This window comes from Petaurus breviceps, unplaced genomic scaffold (genome assembly GCF_028583685.1).
Source record: "Petaurus breviceps papuanus isolate PSGF00001 unplaced genomic scaffold, PetGlider_PUasm1.0 90731, whole genome shotgun sequence".
Taxonomy (NCBI): Eukaryota; Metazoa; Chordata; class Mammalia; order Diprotodontia; family Petauridae; genus Petaurus; species Petaurus breviceps.
Window position 1 is genome coordinate 2,364,729 of NW_027187325.1, and position 24,407 is coordinate 2,389,135.

General features: G+C 34.9%; 1 long non-coding RNA gene across 1 annotated transcript in view; it reads right to left on the reverse strand.

The window, feature by feature from the left end:
• LOC138145242 (uncharacterized) overlaps positions 1-17,715 on the reverse strand; it is a 107,522-nt gene extending 89,807 nt beyond the window's left edge. Inside the window, exon 1 of the long non-coding RNA XR_011164155.1 lies at positions 17,534-17,715. This is a non-coding gene — a long non-coding RNA (uncharacterized lncRNA). The remainder of the gene's footprint in view (positions 1-17,533) is intronic.
• Positions 17,716-24,407: the final 6,692 nt, after the last annotated feature.

A 24,407-nucleotide genomic window follows, 5' to 3' on the forward strand; every position in this document is an offset into this window, starting at 1 on the left:
AATCTACCCTTTTAAAATTTTATTATCTCTATTTCTTGTTTGGTTAAGAATTCTCCCCTTAGCCATATTCATTAATGTTCTGTTCTGCTTAATTATTATTATCATTTAATGATGTGACCTTTCACATTCAGATGGAATATTCATTTTGAGCTCATTATAGTACACAATTTAAAATGTAAAGCTATATTTAATTTCCATCAAAATGCTTTCTATTTCTTCCAGTATTGCTTTTCAAAAAGACAATCTTTCTTGTTATTTATGTCATAATATATATTTATATATATATATTATATTTATAACATAAAGTACAAGAACATTGTCCTTTTTTCTATTGCTTCTTTTTCTTACCTATCTAGATTGTTTCACTGATTTACATTTCTATTTTAAAATATTACCAAATACTTTTGATGGCTACTATTTCATAGTACAATTTGATTTTTCATAATGCTAAACTTCCCTTCATGCTTTTGTCTCATTAATTATCTAAAAATCAGAAATATAGAGCCAAAAGGAGATTTAGACGTGATCTAATACAAGCACTTCATTTAACACTTAAGGAAATGAAGACCCAGAGATGTCAAGTAACTTGACCAGGATGTCACACTTCACGAGACTAGAAGGTAGGAATTGAATGTCGGTTCTTTTACCTCAGAGATATTGCTTTTCCCCTTAGTATCACCTTGATATTTTACTCTTTTTATCTTCTAACTAGTGAATCTGCAAGGTATGATTGGGGAACCAATGCAGTCCCACACTTGTCTTCATATAACCTGTGCATTTAGCTTGCATGTAAAATTGGGCAGTTGGCCAGAGTTAGCGTTTGTTCCATAATTTGTCAACTTTTGCTCTAAATAGCATGTTTGATCTATTTCTATGAAATATAACATTAGCAAGGTGATTGGTAGAGCACAAAATCTCTATATTAATTTAGATAGAATCATCATTTTTATGATATTATCAGGGTTCAAACTTGAAAAACGAAAATCTCTTCAATTATGTATATTCCTCTATTTCTATAGAGTGTTTTGCATTTGTATGTATATAAATTGTAAAGGTGTTTTGATTTTATAAATTTGAGATATTATATGTACTTTGTAGTTATTTTGAGTGGCATTTTCTTATTATTGGTTTTTGCTATATTTTTAGTAATGCAGAGAAAAAGAAAACTAATGATTTTGTGGATTTATTTTCCCTTCTTCTACTTTGTATCCATTAAATGTATGACTTTGTCTTTTTCCTGTATTTTGGAGTTTTTCTCAGTATATTGTAATTTTATCACAAATAGAGATTTTCTTTATAAATTTTTATACCTTTGATTTTATTCTATTGCAGTATTATTATAGTTAATCCTTCTAGAACTCTGATAAATAATCATGAAAAGAGTCATTCTTGCATTACCAATCTTCATTCTGGGTAGGTTTGTGGTGTCTCTCCATTGCTGATATTGCTAGCTCTTGGTTTCCCATATGTGCTTTTAATGATACTGAATAAAGATCCTTCGATTAAAATGCATTGTAGAGTCTTTTAAAAGTATATAATAATTCATCACACAATGTCTCTGAGTCAGTACACTGCTTCAAGGTTGTGTAAACATACCTCTTCTAGAGCATTTCTCTGTCTTTTCTTTGAAATTACCTGTTCTGTTGTTTGAATTGCTGCTATCTACCTTAAGAGCTCTAATTTCATTCCTTATTTCTTTGATAATTTTACTTCTTTTTTCAATTGGAGTTCTGAATTATTCTGGAATCTCAGAGTTTTCTTACTCTCATTTAATAATAATAGCTAACATTTATATAGCACTATGTTTCAGGCACTATCCGGAGCACTTCATCTTAAGTTTGAAATTAAATAAAATCCCTCATATTTTCCCTTGTTAAGTATTATCTAACCATGCTTTCCCAAGTTTGTATTTATCAAGCTGGTTCCTTGAGCCCATGCCCAAAATTATATATTTATTTCCATGAAATTTCAGTCTGCTATCTAGGAAGTTAGTTAGCCAGCTTATTGGATAGAGCTTAGTTGATAGAGCATTATACTTGGTGTCCAGAAGATCTGAGTTCAATTCCTCCCTCAGACACTTGGATGGTATATGGTCCTAGCAAGTCACATTTTCTCTCTCACTATTTATTTCCTCATCTCTGAGCAATAATAATTTACTAATAGCACCTACCTTACAGGATTGTTGTGAACATAAATAAACTGATATATGAAATGCTTTGCCAACTTTAAAATGGCATATTAATGTTAGAAACTACTGTGGCCTGCATATATCCTAAGTATATATTATTCATACCTTTATGCAAGTCACTGATAAAAATGTTAAGCAACACAGAGTAAAGCACAGATCCTTGGGAAACTCTAATAGAGATTTCCCTTAAAGTTAAAGTTGGTCAAATAATGTTTACCTTTTGGATCTGGTCATTCAACCAATTCCAAATTCGCTTAGTTTTACTATTATCTGGCCTACATCACTCCATGGTTTCCAAAAGAATCTCGTGAGAGGTTTTTGTCAAATGATTTGCTAAAATATCAATATATGTCTACCTGTCTAGTAATACTATCTTAAAAAAAAAAAAAAGAAAAGGGGGTTAGTCTGATATAACCTGTCTCATTGAATGATTTTTTTATTTGTGATGACTACTTCCTTCTTTGTATGTTCACTAAGAATTCCATTTAAAAAAAAAATTAATGGGGAACACCCTCAAATTCAATGGCTTGGCTTACAGTTTTTATATCATTCTTTCTCTGTGTCTCTGTCTTTTTCACTCTGTCTCTATCATTCTGTCTCTTTGTGACTGTGGCTGTGACTGTATCAGTCTGTCTTACTGTCTTTTTATCTGTGTCTATGCCTGTGTCTCTGTCGATTTGCCTTTCTATGTCTGTCTCTGTCTGTCTTTCTGTCTCTGCCTCTGTCTCTCTGCCTCTGTCTCTGTCTGTCTCTTAAAACACCTTTCTTGTTCTTCATGAACTTTCCAATCAAATTAGCTTAGCAATCAAATTCTATATTGTGTTATTTAGTTAATGTAGATCTCATGATGTTAATTAATCAAGGGCAATTGGGTGATCTGTTAATACATCCCTTTTATCTTGTATTTCAACAACCCAATGCACACTTTTTTCTATTCTTCTTATTAAAAAAAAAAACACTACTCTCCTTGCATGAGAAATGGAAGCTAAGGAAGAGTTAAATAGATCTGTCGTTGCCTAGCATCCATCATCAGTGCTGCTGGCAGGGGTATCTTGACATCTTGATCTTCCTCTTCCCAACATTATAGCTTAAAAAGAAGAATAGCAAGAACTCCTTCTGTCCTCACCACTTCCGGTTTCAGGTGATTCTGATTAACATTCACAATGATTTCCTTAGAGTATTATGGCAGAATTCTTTATCCCTCCTCTATTTCCTTATTTTATTTTCTTATTTGGCTAGGCAGCAAGGAGAGTGTACTGAGTCTTGAATGGGAAAAGCATGAGTTCAAATCCAGTCTCAGAAATTTATTAACTTTATGACTTTGGTCAAGTTATTTAACTTTTGTTTGACCTATATTGCTCTGTAAAATTGGGATAATGATAACACCTACATCTTGTTTTTTTTAATGAAGATCAAATGAGAAAATATTGTTAAAGTGCTTAGTATAGTGCCTGGCATATAATAGGTATATTGTAAATTCTAGCTATAATTGTTATAATTTTAATTATTTTTTATCAAAATCTAAGTTGTTTGAGGGATTCCTGGAATATTTCTTCTGCCACCCTTCTTAGGTAAGTCCATAGTTTCATTCTAAATATTGTTCCTTCATTGTATCTTCAGAATTTAGAGATTCTCAGGCTTCTGGGTCAAATCCTTTAGTACAATTCTACGAGATGCCTCAACAACCATCTTCTCATTGTCATTTAGAAACCAAACCAGACTAACAGTTCCTCTTATTGGTTCCTCTACCTTCTGAATGATTAAATTATCATTAAATCAATTAATGAGACAGATCATTGAAGTGCATGCCTGGAGAATTCCCTCCAAATTGATATTGACACATTAATTAATCACTATTCTTTTGGGTCTCTTTATTCAACCAATTTCAAATCATTCAACTGTATCTAACCCATATCTCTCCTTCTTGCCTGAAAGGAGAGAATGAAAGACTTTTTTTTTTCAAATAGTTTGATGAAATTCAGTTATACTGTGTCTCCATCAGTCTCCTATCTAATAGTCGGGTAGCCCTTCACAGGCAGAAATCACTTTAGACTGCCTTGACAGTAATGATGCTTCTCAGACTCTTGAAGATCACTGTTTCCTTTTCTAAATGCACACAAATCATCCTTTTTAATGATGTGCTCTAGAATTTTGCCTGAAATCAAAGTCAAGCTCATGCTTAGTGGTTTGAATATTATTCTTTTTTTTAAGAAATCACTTTTTCTGATCTTTCAGGGGTCAGAAACAGTATCTCAGCAATCATATGTATATATCGTTTTGTTTTTTTTTTAGGATCATTGGCTGTAGCACTTCTTGTTCATGTTTTGAAATCACTGACAGCTGTTTATTGTCTTATTTGCACCTTTTCACTGACCTTAATCTACTATTCTCTCTTCAGTTTTTTTTAACCTGTATTCTAACTTTTTTTTAGAATAAAGATCATTCTCCTTCAAAGATATAATGGGAGTAAAATAAGAAAATAATAGTTCTGTTTTCCTTTTTTAATTTATGTTAATGTAATATCATGTTATCATAGCAAGTAAGCCCATGCAATGCCTGAGTTCCTTGTCACCAGCAAATACACGAATGCATGCATACATATACATATATGCATATATACACATGCATGCACATACTCACATATATATGTAATCTACCTGAGGCATGTGTCTTTGGTGACTGTATAAATCCAGACTACCACTGCTCAAAATAGTGATTCAGAGAAAAAAACATATTGGCAGAAAATAACCCTATAAAGTGTTGAAAAAATATTGCTAGAAATTACATCAAAATACATACATATACACATATTTATACAGATGTATATATGTACATATACATGCACATATATAGATATACATATACATATAAGATTTTGAAGGTAAAAATAGTTTTTTCATGCCTGCTTTTTATTTGAAGTAAGGGGTTCAGAAGATAAAGGCAAATTTGGAAAGTAAACAACTTCTCTAAAAGATCTTGTTTAAGAAAATAATTTCAATTTCATTGATAAAAATTAAAATATAGGAACAAAGTAGTAGCTCGAGAAGCAATGGAGAATACCTCAAAAAAGAGCTGATAGATTGTTTTGGCTAAGTTTTTTTTTTATTATGATTAAGAGGGCTTCAAATTAAAGTGAAATAAAATGGAGAGGTAAGAGAGAAAACCATTGAACTTAATATAGTAGCAACTACAACACAGGAAAAAAAATAGCAACATAAATCCCCAAGAATTCAAAGAAAATAAAATCCAAGAAGTGAAATATAAATGGAATTCTTAAATGAGAATCTACTTCAGAAACTTACAAGCTAGGCAAGTCACTAACTTCTCTGTGCCTCAAATTCCTCATCTATAAAATGGGAATAAAAATAAATAGCACCTGTCTCACAGGGATGTTGTGAGGATCAAATGGGTTAACATATATAAAACACCTTGTAAATCTTAAAGTACTATATAAATGCTAGCTATTACAGTAATAATAATGTTATCCAGTCTAGGAACTACTTTATTGGTGCTCCAGAGAAATTCCCTGACTGAGGAATAAATCTCTCCATCTAACTAGCACAGGTAAATGTGATACTACTACTATAGTTGTAGGAGTTCTAGCTAAATGGAAATGGAAATCCATAATGAATGTTGTGGTCTCCCAGCTGATGAGATATGTTGCTTTCTTGTCCACTTCTGGTATTTCAGTAGGGGGTAAAGCTCCCCCCCTTTTTTTGTTTTGCAATTCCAACTTCATAGAAACAGCAAAAAACAAAGAGAAAGAAAGAAAAGACAAGAAAAGAAATAGAAAAAACAACTAAGCCTGACACCTAGGAAGGACAACTATCTGCTCCATTGCACTTGGATCGAGTCTTTACCATACTTCTATTTAGGATAATTATAACATTGCTCATATTTTCTCCACTTGACTCTCAATTCCAGGTAACAAGCTGTTAAGGAATTCCTTGAATCGACATAGCTGAATGGCTATAACCATGGTTCTAAGGCACTGCATCTGGATTTTTTACCCTACTTGATAGTGACCAAAAAATTTAAACTCCTATACCAGTGGGTACTTTGAATATAGATAATAGTGTATTCTCTGACTTCAGAAAACTTCCTAGACTCCCAACAAGACAAAGTATTTCTCCAACACTAAATGTAATTGGTGATGATTGAAAATCTTAGTGGATAACCTCTGAACTTGGTATTGGGAACTCATGAGAACTAACCCCGGAATACTTGATTAAGGAAAGCTGAGGTACTCGACATTGACATCACCCAGGTTTCCTGTATTTCTGTGATGTATAAAAAGTTTGAGACATGATTTCTGAGTAATTAATCATTGTTACTAATTATGGCTAATCAATAATTAATAAATAAAGATGAACATTTGGCTTTCTCTTGTAAACCAAAGAGGAATCATGGAGGCCTCTCAATGCTTGTGTGCTCTGGTAGGAGTGGGTGTTCCTGACAGGCAGCAATCAACTCTGATTGTTTAAAAATTAATGAGAAAATGAATATTATTATAATATGTAGATTTATACTTTTTGCTTTTTGGAAGAGGGAAGGTAGGACCATTGGGGTTAAGTTACTTGCCCAAGGTCACACTGCTATTTTTGTGTTAAGTGTCTGAGGCCAGATTTAAATTCAGGTCCTGTGACTGCTCCACTTACCACCCCCACGTGGATTTATTCTAATAAGGAAGGGGGAGGGGGGGTGACTTTTATTGGTTGCTCTTCCTTCTCTTTACCCACATCAGCCCCAGCCTTGGGCAATCAAGAAGGACCTACCTCCACCTAAATTTAGAATAGAATACAATGGCCTGAATTTTCAGAGATTAGATTCTTTTTACTCTTTAATCAGAAGTAAGCTTTCCCCAGTTGGGTTTAAGTCTCTGACAAGATTGAGGAGAATGTTAAATCCAATCTCCTCATAAACCCTATTCTATAGAGGATGATTTGACCTACTAGAGAATGAGGAAATAGGACAGGGAAAAAAAAAAAACACTATGGATCACTCAATATTAATGGGTTATTAATATAAGAGAGAAATAATCATTTCTCTCATTTTTTATACTACTGATATTTAAGTGATTAGCTTACTATCATCTAGAAATTGGATACTACTCAGGGGCTTTGAATAAGAAGAATTTCTAAACTCCAATCAACTTCCATACCACCACCAAAACCCTAGAGTAAAAGACTTTCCCCAAAATTTCTCCTGAATGCACCACCAACAATTCTGAGACTTAGATAGCCCCAGGGAACATGAAAGCCTTGTCACAGCTCTAACAAATGATTATTCAAAATTTTCACATTTGATTGATTGTAAAATCATACCATTGACACAAAATAGATAGTTAGCTAGATAGATAGCATTTATTAAGTACTTACTATATTCCAGGCACTGTGTGAGAATGCAAATCTAAATAAAATGAAGAAACCCCCTGCCCTAGGAAATCTCAATTTTGAATAGTAGAAGATTGGTTGATTGGTAGCTATCCTTTGTTCTTCAAGAGGACCAAAATGATCTTACTATGTTAGAGTCAAGTTACAGTGTGTCCAACTGTGGCCAATCAGAAAGACTTGAACTCAGAATTTTGTAACACAGGTAAGGCACAAATAGTTCATGTTAACATTTGGGGTGCATTCTCTAAATTTGAGCCTTATATGTTTCTTTTGACCTACTTCTGTTGAGCACAACTCCACTCTTCCCTTCCCCTAATTGATCTGTGAGCAGGCATTTCAACACAACTCCACCCTTCCCTCCCCTAATTGTTCCATGAATAGGAATTTCTGCCTAGGGTAAAATCCCTGCTCCATTCTTTCCCATCCCCTGCCTCCCCTACCTACCTGCCAGATAATCCTCATCTCCCTCCATTCTAGGTTCCCTGTCCCTCAGCCTAGGTGAAAACATCTAGAGGGAAAATTCAAATATACACTGACCAATCACTGATTGTAGTTTCAGCTTACAGAATCTGACTATTGTAATCCCTTTAAAAACTAGCACATTGTCCATGCCAAAGCACTGTCTGATCTGGATATGTGACCCTGGCAGTCGAACGGTAAAACGATCCACTTCCAAATTTATTCTTAGGGATCTTCTGTCTTGCTCCTTTATGCTCTACATTGCAATTCTGCTTTGCTCATAGAGCACAGAGCCTTCTTTGATGTGGTTATTCCATGCCGTCCTTTACCAGCCTCTCCCATGTCATGCAATAAATTCCAAAGTTCTTCAGAGAGACTTTGAGAATGTTCTTGTATTGCTTCTTCTAACAGTTTGGCTGTCTTCCTTGTGTGGGTTCTCCATAAATAATCTTCAGAGACACCTTGAGAGTACCCTTGTCTCACTTCTGGCCACTATGTCAGCATCTTCCTTGTGTGAGTTCACCAATAAAATAGTCTTTTATGCAGACATATAGTTGACATTAGAAGAATGGATCAGCACTGAAGGTAAAGAATTAAGTCCTTGGGTGTGGCCTTTAGACTGAGGCCTACAAATCCTTTTATTAAGGGGATTTGTTCTTGAAGTTTGGATTCAGTCAAAGGGTCACACTTAAGGACACAGAGACTGCATCTGGCCTCAAGGTCACAGATTCCCCACCCTTAATCCAGGCCATCAGATTTGTATTCTCTGAGGTAGAGTTTGAATGCTTGGCAGTTTAGCTTGATAAATGACCTCAATGTCTGGTACATTATCCTGCCCGGTGATCTTGGGAATCTTCCTAAGACAATTCCAGTGGAAATGATTTAGTTCCCTGGCATAGTGCTGGTATACTTTCCAGGTTTCATAGGTATACAATTACAAGGTCAACACAATGACTCTGTAGATCTTTATTTGGTAGTCAGTGAAATACCTCTTCTTTCCCACACTTCCCTTCCGAGTCTCCCAAACACTGATCTAGCACTGGCAATGTGTGTCAGCCTCATTATCAATGGGTACATCCCTAAAAAGTCTACTGCCAAGGTAAGTGAGCTTATACATGGTATTCAGAACTTCTCCATTTGCTATAACTGATGTTTCCATATATGCATGGCATGGTGCTGGCTGGTGGAACACCTGTGTTTTCTTGGTGTTAATTGTTAGGCAAAAATTAGCACAAGCAGCAGAGAATCAATTTTTAATTTGTTATATCTCAGCTTCATAGGCTTCGAGTGCACAAACATTGGTGAACAGAAAATCATGCACCATAAAGAAAAGAAAAAGAAATAAAAGGAAGCTGAAAATTAGAATAGGCACTGACAGAGCAATGGGGAAGGTGAAAAGGGGGTTATGAGAGTCATGGGTTTGTCTGAGGTTGAAGGGAACATGATAGTCCATCTACTTGTTCCCCCAAATGAAAGTTTGAGGAGGAAAACTTCAACTGGAGGAACAGAAAAGCAAAGCTCTGTTTCTTTCAGCAGGAAGTTTATCCTTTCTGAGTATACAGGCATGGACTACAGTCTACAAAAGGCAGTGTAGCTTTGACAATTCTGACTATGCATGAAATCATCTATGACCTCCTGTATTCAAAGGCTAATGCTTTACTATAAGAATATTCTGAATTTTCTGGGTCCCTTTATGATAAACAAGGGCTTCCAAAGCAAAGGGTATTGGGAAAGTACCTTTAACCTTTGAACACAGACAATCATAGATGATTTCATGCATAGTCAGAATAGTCCAAGCTGAACTGCCTTCTTTATTCTGTACTCTGTGCTTGGATGTTCAGAAAGAATAAACTTTCCACTGAAAGAAATAGAGCTTTGGGGGCAGAGCCAAAAAGGCAGAGTAAAAGCAGGAACCTATTTGAACTCCCATACCAACTACTTCAAATACCTGCAAAAAAATGACTCTAAACAAATTTTAGAGCCACAGAACCTACAAAGTGACAGAGATAAACAAATCTCCCACTGATGGCAGAGTGGCAAGACAACATTAAGGGTATATCACACCAGACTGGGAGCCAAGCACAGTCCCCCATGAACCAGCAGGCCCTGACCTTGGACAATCCTGACCAGCCACACAGACCAGCTAGAGCAGACCTCAGGAAAGTGAATCACAAGCAATTGTGGTAGTTTCCAGGCTTTTCAATGTATAAACACCAAATAGAAAGTAAAAAGTCCATTGGAACAGGGTGAGAGAGGACCATGGTGCAGCCTCTGACCCCAGGATAAGGTACCATGCAGTGGCATGTCAGCTGCAGTTGCTGCCATGTGGCTTCCTCTGGAGCTCCTACCCTGCAGATGGTAGGAGGACCAAGTAACCACTCAGAGGGTAATCACTCTTCCTTTGACCTGCTTGAATTTGAGTTGAATTTTAGTCTTGGATGGTGGTCCTGGGGTGAGGAACACCAGTGTGACAGAGTCTGTGGTGGCTGTAGAGAGGGCACCCTCCTCATACCTCTGGCAACTACAAGGACTCCAGAAATTTGGAACACAGCTCTCTCCACTCTGGAAGCAGTGTTCTACCATGGCAAAGAGCTCAAAAGTCAAGTTATTCGCTTGCAAGGTGAGGAAACAGAGGAAGCACAACCAGAGTATAGAATTATATTTTGGAGACAAAAAGATCTAAAACATGTGACCAAAAGAAGACAACAAAATAAAAACTCCTGCATTAAAAGCCTCAGTAAAATATGAACTGGCCACAGACTGTGGAGTAACTCAAGAAGGTTTTTGAAAATCAAGTAAGAGAAGTAGAAGAAAAATTTGGAAGAGAAATCAGAATGATGCAAGAAAATCATGAAAAGAGTATCAACAGCATGACTGAAGAAAATAACACCTTAAAGATAGGTTAACTCAAATGGCAAAAGAGACGCAAAAAGCCAATTAGAGGAAGAATGCCTTAAAAAGCTGATTGGCCAGATGGAAAAGGAATTTAAAAAACTCACTGAGGAGAATAATTCCTTCAATATTGGATTGGAGCAAACGGAAGCTAATGACAAAATTAGGATACTATAAAACAGATCTAAACAAATGAAAAAAAATAGAAGGCAATGTGAAATATCTTATTTGAAAAACCACTGACCTGGAAAATAGATCCAGAAGAGATAATTTAAAAATTTTTAGCCTCTCTGAAAGCCATGATAAAAAAAAGCCTAGAAATCATCCTTCAAGAAATCCTCAAGGAAAATTGCCTGATATTCTAGAGCTAGAGGGCAAAATAGAAATTGAAAGAATTCACCAATCACCTCTTGTAAAAGATCCCCAAAAGAAAACTCCTAGGAATATTATAGGCAAATTCCAGATTAAACCAAGAATCACCTACCCACCAAAACTGAGTCTAATGCTTCAGGGGAAATATGGGCACTCAAAGAAATAGAGTACTTTCAAGCATTCCTAATGAAAAAAAAAAGCTGAACAGAAAATTTTGACTTTCAATACAAGAAGCAAGAGAAACACGGGAAGGAAAACAGGAAAAAGAAATCGTAAAGAACTTATTAAAGTTGAAATATTTAGATTACTTAATGGAAAAAATTATAATTGTAACTCAGGAGACTTTTCTCAGTATGAGGATAGTTGAAGTGAATATATATGTATATATGTATAAGAGGGCGTAAGTGTGTGTGTATGTGCATGTGTGTGTTTGTGTGTACATGTATACATAGAAGGCACAAGATGAATTGAATATGAAGGGATGATATCTAAAAATAAAATTAAGAGGTGAGAGAGGAATATATTGGGAGAAGGAGAAAGGGAGAGGTTGAATAGGGTAAATTATCTCATATTAGAGTAGCAAGCGAAAACTGTTACAATGGAGGGGAAAAACAGGATGGTGAAAGGGAATGTGTCAACCTTACTCTTATCAAATTTGGCTGAAGGAGAGAATAACATACACACTCAATTGGATATCTTACCCTACAGGAAAGTAGGGAGGAAGGGACTAAGAGGGGGTATGATAGAATGGAGGAAAGATTGGGGGAGAGAGTAGTTAGAATCAAACACTTTGCAAAGGGACAGGGTCAAAGTAGAAAATAGAATAAGTGAGGGGAAGGATATAATGGAGGGAAATATTGTTAGTCTTTCAAAATATAACTACTATGGAAATGTTTTGTGTAACTACACATGTACATTCTAAATTGAATTTCTTGCCTTCTCAGTGGGGGTGGGTGAGGAGGGAAGAAGGGAAAGAATCTGGAAATCAAAGTTTTAAAAACAAATGTTTAAAAAAAGTTTTTTACATGCAACTTTGAAATAAGATATACAGGCCCTAGGTTAGAGAAATCCTTTTTGCTCTACTAGAAACTTAGGGAGGGGTTCAGGGAGGATACAAGAGAGACCACATGGGAGGAAAGTTTATTCTGTAGGCTCACTATCTCAGGGTGGGGGTAGGGGAAAGATGGGGAGAAAATGTGTAACTCAAAATCTTGTGGAAATGAATATGGAAAATGAACAATAGGGGCAGCTAGGTGGTGCAGTGAGTAAGAGCACCAGCCCCGGAGTCAGGAGGACCTGGGATAGGTTCTGGCCTCAGATACTTAACAACCACACAAAATAACTGGCCATGTAACCTGAGGCAAGTTACTTAACCTCAATTGCTTTAAAATAAAAAAGAAAAAAAATATGAACAATAAATGTATAAATTGGAAAAAAAAAAGAAATAGAGCTTTGCTATTCTGCCAAGACCATTCTCCATGAATACCTCACCATCAATCAAACTGGACATATCAAAAATCAAACTACTATATTCTAGTTTCTATTTATCTGTTTAATAGTGGGCTGGTATGGAAGCCCCAAACTGAATTACTAACAAGAGTGAAGGTCTACATGCTTCCAGTTCCAGTTTCCAGCAGGAAATGGAATGACTATCATGTGGTCAGAAAATAAGATTCTTAAAGCAGGACATGTAACCAGGGTAGATATGGGATCCAAGGAAACAGTTTCAAGAGAGTGATGAATGATGCTCTTTAATAAGTCAAGATTTGAATATAAAGTTGGGTCAGATCATAGCGATGAATGTGTGTCTTGCCAAACATTGTTGTACTGATGGGTAACATCAGTTAGGATGTCATAGGAATATAATATTTTTAACAATCTCTTCTGACTCCCTAATACTCAAGAAGCATCTCTAAATCCCTGACCAGCACTTGGTATTTATCTTTGCCCCAATCTATCCAATCCTCCAAAATGCCTTTACCCCTACATTCTCTTTTTCAAGGGCCCCAGAAAATTTAGATCATTCTCATATTAAAGTGAGATACTGTATTCTCCAGTTATCTCTTAAATATGTGAAAAATCCCCATTCCCAACAGAACAAAACAGAATTCTAGACATTAAGTCCTTTACAAAGAATTTAAGTGAGTTTATTAGGTTCCTGATGATAGGATGGGCCAAGTCCTAGTTAGAGCACTACAATGAAAGAGGAAGAGAATATCAAAGGACTGGAGGGAGGGAAGTTGCACCAGTAGGGGAAAGTGGTGTTGAAAGAAAAGGGGACTACTAAGAACAGGCCTTGACAACTTCACAGTTTTGCTTTGATTTACTTACTCCGTGAAACCCTAGTCTCCTCCTTTCTATATATTCTTCCCCGGAATTCATTTGCTCAAACCAAATCAAACAGTACACACTGACCCCAGAGAAGCACAGTAACCCAAATGCTAGAGAACAAAGAAGCACGCCTTCTGTGTAAATCCACTGAGCCAACACTCTAGGGGAAAAAAGGCCTGCTGATTCAGCAGCTGCTCTGACTGTACTTGTTGCTATAAATCCAGGACTGATGATAATCTTCCCAGGATGGTGCTTCACTATCCCTAGCTATAAATAAAAGATCTCAGGGAAACAAGGTGTAAATACACACCTCTAAGTGAAATGAAAGTCCTCTTTCCCTAATGCCTCCCTAGATGGTATTCATGCTATCAGGGGAAGATTAGCCTTGGGAAGAAGGGCCTAGCTCTCATTTTAAAACAAATGGAATTAGGGGCTTCCTGAAGTCAGGTTGAACTAGCTTAGGAGATCTGATTGTTAAAATTTCAGAGTGACTATTTAGACATCAGAAAGAAAAAATGTTTAAAGATCAAGACTTGGATTTTTTTTCTTGATTGTAAAGATTTAAAATATAGAGGTTTTTTTTTAATGAAGTAGATTAAACTAAAAAGGATGGTGTGTGTCTGTGTTTGTGTATTTAAGAGAGCTGGTTGTTAAAAATTTAGTATTACATGCCATGTGCCGAATGTGCTCTCACTAGTCTGTATTTTTATCTCTTCTACCAACTCACTGTGGCACGTGAAGCAAGAATGAGCCTCTGCTTCCCCTCTTTTACTATTTAGTGATAGAGGTATCTGGAATATTAGGCAAGGTTTGATGCCCATTTCATATATAAATTTTATAATTCCTTTGACTAAATTTTCCTTATGAGAAATTCACTTTTCTTCTTTAAGTCACTATGATAATAGAATTAATGTTTAAGATATCTTCCCAAAGCACTATAGTATATTTGGGAGACTTTGGTGTCATCAGGAAATTGGGATTTAATTTGTAAGTGATTTTTTTGTTGTTATTCATAAGGACAATATGGTCAATTCTTATAGCTATCAGCAGATGCTGCCTATTAAGTTAATATAGGCCCAAATATATGATCATAAAATCTGTTTGTATATAGCACTTATAAATCTGCTACTATATGATGTTTACTAATAAATTTCACATAGATGTATATATCTAATATCATAACCCTAATATATATTATCTAGCAAATTATTCTTTTTTCTTCCAAAAGCAAGGCTTTGTTAAAATAAAATTAAAACTTCAAAAATACAATTATTGTGTTATTTATATTAAAATAAATATCACCTGAAACAAAATGTAAAGATGTACCAAAACTAAGGCACATGTTGGTGCTGTTGCTAATTACAAAATTCTAATTAAGCTTCTTTTTTTTGTATTTTATACAATAGATATAATCCAGTGTTTTCTTACTAGCAGTCTGTGTAAGTCATTACACAGTTCAGCAAGTCATTTTATTTCTTTGGCCTTCACCATCCTCATCTGTAAAATAAAATGCTGGGTTAGATGGTTTCTGGCTCATCTATTATTTCTATAGTCCTAGGTTTAATGTAAATTCAATGGTATTTTATCATTTTAGAGATGCTTTATATTCACTTATAATTGAATTTCATTTGGCACATAATACTAAGGTCATCCTCTCTTTTGTCAACTTGGTAATGTCAAAACTTTTGTTGAGAATGTAAGTTTTATAATACTGAGTTTTTGTATATCATATTAGGTAAATACACAAAATTATTATATTTTAGACATTAACAATAACTTCAATTTTCAGGGCAAGTCAGATAAATTAATGTGTTGTTTTATTTCTTTTTCATTTCACTCAGAATTATTGAATAATTCAAGTGTGGCATAGATAAAATAAGTATTTCTTCAGTAAATGCAATGAAAGAAAAACAAAAATTCCAGAGCCATCATGGCAAAGAATTATATACATTCCCCTCCTACCCTGCCAAGCTGAAGTTTCATTGCCTGAATTATTGAGATAGTAGCTTATTTCTTCAATTACCTTTAGTAAAGTCCTTCACTACTTCCTAAACAGCTCACCCTCCCCTTTCCATCTGCAGTTATGCTTGATTGAAAGCACACAGAACAAGATTCTCCTCACAGGATAAGGTGATCACCTAAAAACTCTTCATCACACTATATAGTTTCATCCATTGGAAACTGCACATTCCCAATTCTCTCAGCTCCTCTATGATTGGAGGGATACTAATCCCCTAAAGTTTTCCTTTATATAGAAGAGGAACCTCAACTTTCCAACCATTCCACTTTCATATTGATCTCTGCTTTATTTGAACTCCAGGAGACACAGAAACCATGACCCCAGACTGGTATCCTTCTCCCCACTCCTGTTTTCCAGTTATCTTTTGCTGATGTCTTCTACTACACTAAAACTCCTTCTAGAAAAGGACTGTATTTCTTTCTTCTTATTTGTATCTGCAGTACTTAGCTTCCTGCAGTTTTATAAGTGAGTTAGAGGAGGGCCATGTACTAAGGATCAAATTTGCATTTAGCAGAAAGAGACTTAAAACATCTCCATAATGATTGCAGTCTTACTAGTGGGAAGATGATAAAATAACTTCAGTTTCAGCAGAAGTGAAATCTTTCCTACATAGTATATAGTGAAACTGTCATCATATTGGAAAGTATAAACCATCTGAGTAGCCTTTAAAACTTTTTCCCTAATTCATTATTTATAGGGTTATTGGAAGAAAGAGATAAACATATTTTGTCTTCTTATTTATCTGGGCTAATATGTAATTATTTATTTCCCTAATCATTTTGAAAAAAGAAAAAAAAATTATCTGTAGCAATCATTATTGGGGAATGCCTGGATAATATCAAATCATACCTCTACATCAAGAGAGAGAATAAGGTTTGAGAAGAATTGCATGATAACAATCTGTTCATTTCAATTCCATTCAACCCAACAAATATATATTTAATGTCTATGATGAGCAGAGAATTGCAGTAGAAAACAACGTAATTTAAATCAGACATAGTCCTTTACTTCACAGACCTTATATTCTACAATGGGAGGTTCCACAAGTAGGAATTTTCTACCCAGGAGAAGTGAACTGAAAGAGGCCTTCAACCGAGTTTGGAATTGTTTGAGTGTGTGTGTGTGTGTGTTAATTTGGGGAATAGATACTGCCTTACTGAAGGACACAGAGACCCTGGATACCAATGCAGTGTTGCTTTTCTGGAGGCTTAAATGTGGTGGGAAAGTAAGAGATCACTCCAGTACATAAAGTGTTACACATTTTATGAGGTTCCTATGACTTTAAGAGCATAGGTTAAAGTCCTAGCAACTCTGTCCTAATAAAAATCTCTATTTGTAATCTGAATAATGAACACTCTTCATCCATTTAGTTTTTCCCATATAGACATACACAAATCTTTTGGATTGTTGAGGATTACATTTAAGAAGTTGTCTGGCTACTAATAGTTGTTCTCAGGGGGAGGAGACAAGCTGGCTGAAAGGAAGCAGGAACTTTTCTAAGCTCCTCTATGAATTCCTTCACTAAACTTTAAAAAGTGAATCTGAATGGATTTTAGAGTGACAGAACCCAGTGGGAGATGGAGCATGGCAGATTCCCAGCCCATGAAAGTGCCCACATAGCTCTGGGCAGGGGAGCATGGAAGCACACGGGGAAAGGCAGGGGGCCTGCACTAGGGTGGACCTGAGAGCAGACTATAGTTGAATGAGAAGGAGCCTGAGCCTCTGGACTCACCCACTCCAATGTTAATTCACAGCCATCTCACCTCAGGACAGAGGATCAGTAGGAGCTGGATAAGAGAAAGCACAGGGCCTGCAGCAGCCACAGCAGCTTCTCCTAGGGCTATCAGCCCACTGCCTGGATATTTAAAAGTAACCTACCTGATCTTCCAGGAGCCAAGATGGTGGAGTAATCCTTAGCCTCTGTGATCTCCAATCCCTGACCCAGAAAACCCAGAGGTAAATGTCCCACCCAGAGTAAAATCCTGAATTAGTGGAAACAGTCTCAGGCTTGGGAGTGAGTTGTAACTGGGGAGGAAGGGTGTAACTAAAGCAGTACAGAGTCTTAAGTGAAGCCCAGGAGGTGCCCCAACAAGCTCCACCTCAGCTGACCAGCAGGAGCTCCAGGCACCCAGGGGGGTGGAGCCAGCAAGTGCTAACAACACAAGCCCAGGTGTGCCTTAGCACCACCAGGGGAATCTGCAGCAAAGGTAGTTCTTAGGGCATGTTTTATATACCTGAATGCAAACATGAATAAATTAGAGAAAAATGGAGGCAAATGAATTGGACATAAAATTGAAAAAGCTAGAAAAAAACAAATTGAAAATTCCCAATTAAATACTAAATTAGAAATAATGAAAACCAAAGGAGAGATTAATAAAATTAAAATTAAGAAAATTATTGATTTAATTAATAAAACTAAGAGCTGGTTTTATGGGGAAAAAAACAACAACAACAAATTTGAGAGACCTTTAGTCAATATGACAAAAAAGAAAGAAGAAAACCAAATTACAAGTATCAAAAATGCAAAAAAAAAAAATGAATCTACCTCCAATGAAGAGGAAATTAACACAATAATTAGGAATTATTTTGCCCAACCATGTGCACATAAATTTGATAATCTTAGTATAATGGATGAATATTTACAAAAATGTAAATTGCTCAGATTAACTGAAGAGGAAGTAATTACTTAAATAATCCCATCTCAGAAAAAGAAATCCAACAAGCCATAAGCTAACTTCCTAGGAAAAAAAAATCTCCAGGGCCAGATGGATTTACTAGTGAATTCTACCAAACATTTAAAGAAAAATTGATTCCAATACTCTACAAACTATTTAGGAAAATTGGTGAAGAAGGAATCCTACCAAATTCTTTTCATGACTCTAATATGGTATTGATACCTAAATCAGGAAGGGACAAAATGGAGAAAGAAAATTATAGACCAATTTCCCTCATGAATATAGATGCCAAAAATTTAAATAAAATATTAGCAAAAAGACTACAGCAACTTATCACAAGAACAATACACTTTGATCGGGTAGCATTTATTCCAGGAATGCAAGGATGGTTCAATATTAGGAAAACCATCAGTATAATTGACCATATCAACAATAAAACTAGCAGAAAGCATATGCTTATATCAATAGATGCAGAAAAGGCTTTTGACAAAATACAACATCCATTCCTATTAAAAGCCCTTGAAAGTACAGGAATAAATGGAGTTTTTCTGAAAATAATAGATAGCATCTATTTAAAGCCATCAGCAAGTATTATATGTAATGGGGATAAACTAAAAGCATTTCCAATAAGATCAGTGGTGAAACAAGGATGTCCACTATCACCCCTCTTATTCAATCTGGTACTAGAAATGTTAGCAGTAGCAATTAGAGAAGAAAAAGAAATTGAAGGAATCAAATTAGGCAAAGAAGAGACTAAGCTATCACTCTTTGCAGATGATATGATGATATATTTAGAGAATCAAGTAAAAAACTACTTGAGACAATAAATGAATTTGTCAAAGTTGCAGGATATAAAATAAACCCACATAAATCCTTAGCATTCCTATATATTTCAAATGAAATCCAACAGCAAGAGATAGAAACAGAAATCCCATTTAAAGTTACTGTAGACATCATAAAATATTTGGGTATCTACCTGACAAAATAAACCCAGGACCTATATAAACAGAACTACAAAACACTTTTTACACAAATAAAATCAGATCTAACGAAATGGAAAAACATCCATTGCTGGTGGCTGGGTCAACCTAATACGATAAAAACGACATTTTAACTAAATTAAATTACATATTTAGTTACATACCAATCAATCTACCAAAAATTACTTTATAGAGCTAGAGAAAATAGTAACAAAATTCATTTGGAAGAACCAAAGATCCAGAATATCAAGGGGATTATGAAAAGAAATGCTAGGGAAGGTGGCCTAGACATATGAGATTTTAATCTGTATTATAAAGCAACAGTCATCAAAACTACTTGCTACTGCATAAGGAATAGAGTAGTGGATCAATGGAATAGGCTGGGTACATGAGAGCCAACCAATGACTATAGTAATCTACTGTTTGTTAAACCCAAAGACCCCAATTTTTGGGATAAGAACTCACTATTTGATAAAAACTCCTGGGAAAATTGGAATATAATATGGCAGAAATTGGGCATAGACCATTATCTAACACCATATTGCAAAATCAAGTCTATATGGGTGCACAATCTTAGCATAAAGACTGATACTTTAAGCAATCTGGGAAAGCAAGGAATAGTTTACCTGTCCCATTTATGGAGAAGGGAAGACTACATGACCAAACAATAACTAGAGAGTATTATAAAATGCAAAATGGATAATCTTGATTACATTAAATTGAAAAGTTCCTGTATACACAAAGCCAATGTAACCAAGATTTAGAGGGAAGTAGAAAATTGGGGAAGAGTTTTTACAATGAGTGTATCTGATAAAGGCTGCATTTCTAAAATATACAGAGAATTGAGTCAAATCTATAAGAATACAAGTCATCCCCCAAATGATAAATGGTCAAAGGATATAAACAGGCAATTTTCAGAAGTAGAATTAAAGGTATCTACAAGCATATGAAAAAAGCTTTAAATCACTATTGATTAAAGAAATGCAAATCAAAACAACATTGAGGTATCACATTTCACCAATCAGATTGGCTAATATGAAAAAACAGGAAAATGACAAATATTGGAGAGGATGTGGGATAATTGGAACACTAATGCATTGTTGGTGGAGTTGTGGGTTTATTCAACCATTCTGGAGAGTAATCTAGAACTATGCCCAAAGGGTTATAAATAATTGCATACCCTTTGACCCAGTAATACCACTTCTAGGGTTGCATACCAAAGAGATCATAGAAGCAGGAGGAAGACCTGTATGCACAAAAATATTTATAACAGCTCTTTTTCTGATGGCAAAGAATTGGATATTAAGGGGATGCCCATCAATTGGGGAATAGCTAAACAAGTTGTGGTATATGAATGTAATGGAATACTGTTGTGCAATAATGATCAGGAGGACTTCATATTTACCTGGAGAGGCTTATATGAACTGATGCTGAGTGAGAAGAGCAGAACCAGGAGAAATTTTTACACAATTACAGACACAACATATGTTTGATGACCACCTTTGATAGACTGGACTCTTCTCAGCAAAGCAAGGTTATAAGACAACTCCAAAAGACTCATGATGGAAGGAGATGTAGCTATATTCAGAAAAAGAACTGGAAAGAACAGAGTTTGAATGCAGACTGAAGCAAAATCTCCCTGCTCTCTTTCTTTTTCTTGTTTAGTTTTGTTTCCTCTTTCCCATTGCTCATCCCATTGGTTACAATCCTTTACAACCTGACTAAAGTCTAAAGTGAAAGTATTTGCAGATCCTATGCTTGATTGCAGGCCTCCAAGGAGTGGGAGGAGGAGAGGAAGAGGGACAAAATTTGAAACTCAAGTGATTGTGGAGCTGAATCTTGTAAACTAAAAGTAAACAAACGTATTAAAGACAAAAAAAGTAAATACACACACACACACACACACATATATATATACATTATATATATATATATACATTATATATATATATATATATATAAGTTGCTTTCTAGGAAAAGAAGAAAAAAAGTTGTCTGATTTTCTGACATGACACAATCAGAACATTGTGATCCACATGTAAGAGCATCATAATAATGTATAGGGAGTCTCTGTTCAGTTCAAACTCTCTCTGGATCTCCCTGATGCCAGTAATGAATTCCTTTATTATTTGCCTCCCTCTATTTTATCTTGATTGATATGAATAAATGAAAAGTTTTTGATCAAGTTTTTCTCCTTTATATCTTTGCTTTTAATAAAAAAAAATGTATTTTAATAGTATCACTTCCACAGTTCTTGTGGTCTTTTTTTAAGGAAATATATTTACCTTGGTTAGAGTACTGTATAACATGATTATGATCAGTTCCCATACTATTTCCCATGTCTACTACTTATTTTTCTATATAAATTATTTATTTAAAGTATTCAGGATTGTTAATGCAATTGTATGAAATATGTTTTCCATTACTATTATCTCTTCTAGTCTTTCCTTAATTCTGATTTTCATTTTGATCAGTCAGTATTCTTGAGCAATCTGATTCTCACAGAAATAGCATGTTCTTTTCATGTATTTAAATGATAATCACTTTTTATCTTTTGCAATACTACTTGATTCTTTCTATCCCTAGGACCTACACTGTTTTTTTTTATCATAAAAATGTTCATAATGTAACAATGTTATGAAAATTCTGTATCATCTCCAAGTCTTTGGTCTTTTTGTTCCTTCTTCCTGACCTAATCTTGATATATTTCTCATTATTTCATCATCTCATCATCTTCCTGCTGTATATCTATCCCATTCACCCTAACCTCTGCTGTTTTCCAAAGTTTGCTCAAGGAATGCTAATCAAATTAAAATCACCTTTGCTCCTGAAAAAGGCACATATTTGATTGCCCCATGGTTCCATTCACCGTCACTGTGGCTTTAGCCTTTCACAATGGTCATTCCCCCCTTTTGTCCTGTCTATCCCTATTAAACTCCATGCCTTCAGGAAATCTCCCCCCCCCCTTTTTTTCTATTTGTGACCACAGTGTTTTTAGCAAATTCTTTCTACATTGTTCACATATAATGTATTAAAGGCTAATTAGATGCTTATTGGACATCTTAAACTCAATATGTCTAAAATTAATTAATTGTATTCTCCCCCCCTTCCCTTCCAATCTCCTCTATTTCTATCGAGGGCACCACCATCCATCCAGTCTTCGAGTTTCACTACCTCAGCATTCTCCTGAAAGCCTTATCCCACATATCCACTCTGTTGCAAATTATGTTGTTTATATCTTCACAATATCCAATCCCTTCTTTCTACTCATATGATTAATCCCTTATGACCCTAATTTTACTCAGAATATTAAAGTTATGTATTAATGCTCCTGTCTCACATTGCTCCTCAGTGCTCCCTGGTTCCATTGACCTTTTTCCTCTGGGATAAACTGTAAGATCCTCTGTTTAGCTTTTAAAGCCTTTTATAGCCTAGGACCCACCTATGTTTCCAGGCTCATTACATATTATTCTTCCTGTATTCTGCCACTTTGATGGCTATAACTGCCATTTTGGTCTTCTCTTGTTTTCTTCAAATATGATACTACATTTCCTGTCTCTGTGCCTTTGCTTGCTCTGGGCATCCCACAAAGTTTGAACACATAAACATCTTACCTCTAGCCCATAAACCATCTCTTCAAGGTAAGACTCAAATATAATATTCTGAATGAAGTCTTTCCTTATCCCCCAACTGCTAGTGTTTATTTTATTTTACCCTCAATATTTTATTTGATATTCACTATCCTAAATATATATTAAATGTTGTATTTAACTACTTCATATATATTTATCTTTATCAACTTTATGATTTTTAACAACTTATCCTTTGCTCCTTTGGAATATAACATTTTTGAAAATAGTGTTTGTTTCATTCTTGGTACTTTTATCTTTAGCACCTAGCACAGAGTCTGGCACAGAGCAATTATTTAATAAATACTTGCTGATCAAACTATCATTCATTTATTCACCATCTTTGCCTGTTTTTACATTTTTATTGGTCACCAAATATTAAAATGTATGCAGACTTAATTTGAAAACTTCATGGACTCACTCTACCTCATAGGAAAAGATATTCAGTCATAGAAAGTATTCCGTGGTTAGGCAATCAAATCCTTCTTGTTTGTTTGTTTTGCAGGGGAGGTTGGAAAAATGAAGACAAAAGAATTTTGGTAACTATCCCTAGGTTACATAGATAGTGATTGTCAAAGATAGTATTTGAACTCTGATTATTGTCCTCATTCTGATATACTGAATTTATTTTCATTAAATCCTTTCCTAAATATTTATCATGAATACTGCAATGTAAGATGCCCAGATTTCCTATGAAATAATGTTTCTTGTTGCCTTTAGTTATGCAATAATACTCACTTTCCCAATTCCTTTCTTTGTTTCTCTAAGGTATACCTATGACCCATACTTTCATTTAGCTATAACTTTATTTTTTCATTTTCATGTCTAGTGGTAAAGTTATTAATATAACAAAATTATCAATGGTATCGATGTGATTTAGTTTTTTTTTTAATAATATATACAGGTGTTAGGTCATTGAGCAAGTATCTCAGACTTAAGTACCAATAGCCAATTTAAAATTTAAACTTGTTTACAATCATTAAATTTTTGTATGAACTTATTATACTCACTTTTTATTATCTACGACTCTACCAATTTGTCATCAATTGCTTAATTAAATAGATAATATTGGAATTGACTGAGTTGACTTATTTCCTTTTACTTTTTATTCTTTAAATTTTGTATTAATTTTGATAATTGGTTTACTAAGCTAGTGATTTAACTGTACACAGGAAGTTTTTTTAGTAATGACTCTCAAGTGGGCAGTGCAATGTTTCTTGTTCATTAAAATATAATCAATGTCATTTGGGGGGGGGGTGTTGCGTGTAATATTTGCTCTTCAACATATTCAGCGGCTTCAACCCTTAGTCCTCAATTATTCTTTGCTCCTGATCCATAGACAACAACATATATTTTACTATACTTGCCTATTCTCATCTTTGCAATGAAATCTGAGTATCAACTTATATATTGAATTTATTTGACAAGAGAGGAGGCCTTATAAATTGTTTTTTCCCAGATTCACTAT